The sequence below is a fragment of the Salmo salar genome, chromosome ssa14, assembly GCF_905237065.1.
Source record: "Salmo salar chromosome ssa14, Ssal_v3.1, whole genome shotgun sequence".
Lineage (NCBI taxonomy): Eukaryota > Metazoa > Chordata > Actinopteri > Salmoniformes > Salmonidae > Salmo > Salmo salar.
Window position 1 is genome coordinate 4,309,994 of NC_059455.1, and position 6,313 is coordinate 4,316,306.

Sequence of the window (6,313 nt, forward strand, 5' to 3'; positions counted from 1 at the left end):
CGTTTTGAGGATCTGAGGACCCATGCCAAATCTTTTCAGACTCCTGAGGAGGAAAAGGTGTTGTCGTGCCCTCTTCACAACTGTCTTGGTGTGTTTGGACCATGATAGTTTGTTGGTGATGTTGTTGTGTAACAAATGTACAAAATAAGTACAAACAATGTGAAAAAACACACAAAATATCACAGTTGGTCAGGAGCCCGTAAAACAGCTGCCATCCCCTCCGGCGCCATTATCCTCATGTTGTTTAGCTTGGCTTTGGATATCACTACGTAGCTATTACAATGTTATATTCTGAAGTTGTTATTAGTATTATTACCTTTAGTGTCATTTCTATGTGTAATACTTGCTATTTATGTTGCCCATTTGTATAGCCTCATTGTATGGTATTAGGTAAGATGTTATTATTGTACTTTTATGTAATACCTGGTTATTAGATACAGTCCTTAACTACTGTGCTATTCCAGTTCTGTTCCATTTTTATTCACTGCTGTAGCCTATTTGATATGCATCCATCCATCCCGCTCTATTCATTGCATTCCATGTGTATATTCATTATCTCTCTGTTTTTGTGCCTGTCCAGAACCATACCCATGTTCATCTTCTTCTGTCTGTGAATAAAGTTCCTGTGTGTGTTAACTCTTGGGCTGCTTTATTCCCCTCTAACCGGGGGCAGTGTCAGTGAGTCACAAACCAGCAAAATACGTAGAGCCGCGACGCTCTCTTTCAAACAGATTGGAATAGTTTAGAAAAATGTATGTTGCTTAAATTTGAGTAGCATACAATTAATCAATCAATGTACATGCAAAAACATAGATATTAAAACAAACAATTCAAAAATATCGACCTGCAATAGAGCATGCTGGGAAATATGATAATGATGGGTGTGGTTCTGGTTCAACTCTGGTTATTAAAGAGCGACTGCCTGCCCGTAAAAAAGCTACTTTTCGTTTTGAAAATGGCCTATGGGGCATCGATATGAGTCAGAAAAATGTATTCTAGTGTCAAAATGTATTAAATAGTATAATTCTGGTAATAAAGACGGTCTCGTCCAAAACTGAGATTTGTAAAGATAGGAGAAAATGGTATGTCACGGAATGAAGGGTACCGTAACAGCATTCCTTGGGTTGGGTTTATTTTATTCCTTCCCAGTCTCAAAGTCAACAGTAAAAAGGCAACTCCAGGATGCTGTCCTAGGCAGAGTTGCAAAGAAAAGCCATATCTCAGACTGGCCAATAAAAAGAAAAGATTAAGATGGGCAAAAGAACAGACACTGGACAGAGGAACTCTGCCTAGAAGGCCAGCATCCCGGAGTCGTCTCTTCACTGTTGACGTTGAGACTGATGTTTTGCGGGTACTATTTAATGAAGCTGCCAGTTGAGGACTTGTGAGGCGTCTGTTTCTCAAACTAGACACTCTAATGTACTTGTCCTCTTGCTCAGTTGTGCCCTGGGGCCTCCAACTCCTCTTTCCATTCTGGTTAGAGCCCGTTTGCGCTGTTCTGTGAAGGGAGTATTACACAGCGTTGTACGAGATCTTCAGTTTCTTGGCAATTTGTTGCATTTTCTTGCCTTCATTACTCAGAACAAGAATAGACTGACGAGTTTCAGAAGAAAGATTTTTTATTTCTGGCCATTTTGAGCCTGTAATCGAACCCACAAATGCTGATGCTCCAGATACTCAACTAGTCTAAAGAAGGCCAGTTTTCTTGCTTCTTTAATCAGAACAACAGTTTTCAGAAGTACTAACATAATTGCAAAAGGGTTATCTAATGATCAATTAGCCTTTTAAAATTATAAACTTGGATTAGCTAACACAACGTGCCATTGGAACACAGGAGTGATGGTTGCTGATAACGGGCCTCAATAGTCATTTACAACATTAACAATGTCTACACTGTATTTCTGATCAATTTGATGTTATTTTAATGGACAAAAAATGTGCTTTTCTTTCAAAAACAAGGACATTTCTAAGTGACAAACTTTTGAACGGTAGTGTACATGTAGGTAGGGGTAAAAGTGACTAGTCAATCAGGATAGATAATAAACAGAATAGCAGCAGCGTATGTGAAGAGTGTGAAAGTGTGTCTGTGTGTTTTGTCTGTGTGAGCGTATGTAGTCTATGTGTGTTGGAGTGTCAGTGTAGTATGTGTGAGTGTATGGGTAGACTCCAGTGAGTATGCATTGAGCCGGTGCAAGAGAGAGTGCAAATAAAAAGGGGGGCAATGCAAATAGTCAGGGTAGCCATTTGATTAATTGTTCAGCAGCCTTATGCCTTGGGGATAGAAGCTGTTCAAGAGCCTTTTGGTCCCAGACTTGGACCTCCGGTACCGCTTGCCATGCGGTAGGATAGAGAACAGTCTATGGATTGGGTGGCTGGAGTCTTTGACAATTCTTAGGGCCTTCCTCTGACATGTTTGTATTTGTATTTATTATGGATCCCCATTAGCTGCTGCCAAAGCAGCAGCTACTCTTCCTGGGGCCCAGCAAAATTAAGGCAGTTTATACAATTTTAAAAACATTACAATACATTCACAACAAATTTCACAACACACTAAGTGTGTACCCTCAGGCCCCTACTCCACTACCACATATCTACAACACAAAATCCATCTGTACGTATTTGTATAGTGCATATTTTATCGTGTGTGTCTATGCATGTGTATGTGCCTATGTTTGTGTTACTTCACAGTCTCCGCTGTTCCATAAGCTGTATTTTTATCTGTCTTTTTAAATAAAATTGTACTGCTTGCATGTTTTACTTGATGTGGAATAGAGTACCATGTATTCATGCCTCTATGTAGTACTGTGCACCTCCCATAGTCTGTTCTGGACTTGGGGACTGTGAAGAGACCTCTTTTGACATGTCTTGTGGGGTATGCAGGGGTGTTCGAGTGTTGTCAATTTGTTTACTGTAAAATAGCCACCGGTGTAGAAAAAGGTGAACATTCCACTTTTTGCGTTTTCCACAGTTTCTTACTTAGGCTGGCGACCTGCGTGATCAAGGAAGCCACCTCAATCCTATAATCCTCGGCAAGCAAACAATTGCCTCATTGGAACTCTGAGTGATCCGGTTTGTCCCGAAACAAAGTGTAGTAGATACAGCTCCTACAGCACTGGAACCGTTAATTTACTTCTCCAGACAAAGAGGGCTCCATTGCAAAACTCATCTGGGACTAACTTTGCTAGCTTGATGGCTAGCAGCTTAGCTAGGTTAGCGGCTCTGTTAAGCAGGCTTCAACATGTCTGTTAAGCGTGATTCCGGGACAAGAAACAGCGGTCCTAGCTGTTAAAAGCTAACCACGTTGCGGAATCCATGCAAAAACAAGTTCGGTATTTATATTTAATGAAGATTGGTTATGTTTAAGTCAAAAATAACTAACTGAGTGTTTCCAGCATATAGTTTTCAGCTGCACACTCTGATGACATGACCTGGTATAGAGGTACTGGATGGTAGGGAGCTTGGCCCCAGTGATGTATTGGGCCGTACACACTACCCTCTGTAGTGCCTTACGGTCGAATGCAAAGCAGTTGCTATACCAGGCGGTAATTTGATTTGATGTAATCTTTTTGATGATCTGAGACCCCATGCCAAATCGTTTCAGCCTCCTGAGGGGGAAGAGGCATTGTCATGACCTCTTCACATGTTTGGACCATAAATAGGTCCTTAGTGGTGTGGATTCCGAGGAACTTGAAGCTCTCGACCCGCTCTACAACAGCCTAGTCGATGTGAATGGGAGCGTGCTCGGCCCTCCGTTTCCTGTTGTCCACGATCAGGTCCTCTGTCTTGCTGACGTTGAGGGAGAGGTTGTTGCTAGCCTCGAAGTGAGCACAGAAGGCATTTAACTCATCTGGTAGGCTTGCGTCACTGGGTAGCTCATTTGTAGCTCATCACTGGGTCCCCATTTGTAATCAGTGATAGTTTGCAAGCCCTGCCACATTGGACGAGTGTCAGAGCTGGTGTAGTAGGATTCGATCTTATATCCTGTATTGATGCATTGCCTGTTTGACGGTTCGTCGGAGGGCATAGCGTGATTTCTTATAAGCGTCAAGAATAGTATCCCGCTCCTTGAAAGCGGCAGCTCTCATGGCGTCTGGTTGGGATATGTACTGGTTACTGTGGGGATGATGTCGTCGATGCACTTATTGATGAAGCTGGTGTTTGATGTGGTAAACTCCTCAATGCCATCGGATGACTCCTGGAACATATTCCAGTCTGTGCTAGTGAAACAGTCCTGTAGCTAAGCAGCCGCTTCATCCAACCACTTCCGTATTGAGAGCGTCACTTGTACTTTCAGTTTGAGTGTTTGCTTGTTAGCAGGAATCAGGAGGATAGAGTTATGGTCAGATGTGCCAAATGGAGGGCGAGGGAGAATTTTGTATGCATCTCTGTGTGTATAGTAAAAGTGATCTAGAGTTTTGTTTTACTCTAGATGCACAGGTGACATGCTGGTAGAAATTAGGTAAGAAGGCTTTCAGTTTTCCTGCATTAAACTCATCGGCCACTAGGAGTGCCACCTCTGGGTGAGCATTTTTTTGTTTGCTTATGGCCCTATACAGCTCGTTGAGTGCGGTGTTAGTGCTAGCATTGGTTTGTGGTAGTAAGTAGACAGCTACGGAAAAATATAGATAAACTCTCTTGGTAAATACTATGGTCTACAGCTTATCATGAGGTATTCTAACTCAGGCTAGCAGAACTGTGAGACCTCCTTAATATTAGATTGCACACCAGTTGTTGTTAACAAAGAGAAACACCTCACCCCCCGAGTTTAGCCGACGCTGCCATTCTGTCCTGCCGATGTATAGAAAACCAGTTCAAGTTATATTTTCCATGTCCTTGTTCAGCCACGACTCTGAGAAATATTGGATATTACTGTCACGGATCCCTCCGGTACTGTCATTACGCACACCTGGTCCCTATTCCCATTTGATTAGTAATTGTATAAGTGTGCCTTTTGTTCACAATTGTCCTGTCGATTATTGTTCCAATGTGTGAGTACCTATGCTGTGTTTTAGCTTTCATGCCGCGTATATTGCACAGATGATTACGGGTCTCGTCCCGTGTGGTGTCATTGTGCGATTGTGTTATTTATTCGAGGTACTCCTCTCTCTTTTTTGGGGGTTTCAAGCCTGTGTTTTGTATACGTGTTTGTTTGGTCTTTGTCCCCGTGCCTTTATACGGCACACTGTAATTTGGGAAATAAAAAACCCTATTACAAATTCCTGCACCTGTGTCCCGACCATTTACGCCAACGTGACAATTACACCATGCCCAAACCGAGCGCCCGCGTGCGCCATCGTGCGCAAATTGATTTTGTCCCCCCACACTAAATGCGATCACGACATGCAGGTTGAAATATCAAAACAAACTGAACCAATTATATTAATTTGGGGACAGGTCAAAAAGCATTAAACATGTATGCCAATTTAGCTACCTTGCAGTTGCTAGCTAATTTGTCCTGGTATATAAACATTGAGTTGTTATTTTACCTGAAATGCACAAGGTCCTCTACGCTGACAATTAATCCACACATAAAAGGGTAAACCGAATCATTTCTAGTCATCTCTCCTCCTTCCAGGCTTCTTTTTCTTTTTTGGACTTTATATGGCGATTGGCAACTTACTTTCTTAATAAGGTGCATTACCACAACCGACCTCAGTTCATCTTTCAATCACCCACGTGGGTATATGCTTCTAAAAACCAATGAGAAGATGGCACGTGGGTATATGCTTCTAAAAACCAATGAGAAGATGGCACGTGGGTATATGCTTCTAAAAACCAATGAGAAGATGGCACGTGGGTATATGCTTCTAAAAACCAATGAGAAGATGGCACGTGGGTATATTCTTCTTAAAACCAATGAGAAGATGGCACGTGGGTATATGCTTCTTAAAACCAATGAGGAGATGGCACGTGGGTATATGCTTCTAAAAACCAATGAGAAGATGGCACGTGGGTATATGCTTCTAAAAACCAATGAGAAGATGGCACGTGGGTATATGCTTCTAAAAACCAATGAGAAGATGGCACGTGGGTATATGCTTCTAAAAACCAATGAGAAGATGGCACGTGGGTATATGTTCCTAAAAACCAATGAGAAGATGGCACGTGGGTATATGCTTCTAAAAACCAATGAGGAGATGGCACGTGGGTATATGTTCCTAAAAACCAATGAGAAGATGGCACGTGGGTATATGCTTCTAAAAACCAATGAGGAGATGGCACGTGGGTATATGCTTCTAAAAACCAATTTTTATTTTATTTTTATTTATTTCACCTTTATTTAACCAGGTAGGCAAGTTGAGAACAAGTTCTC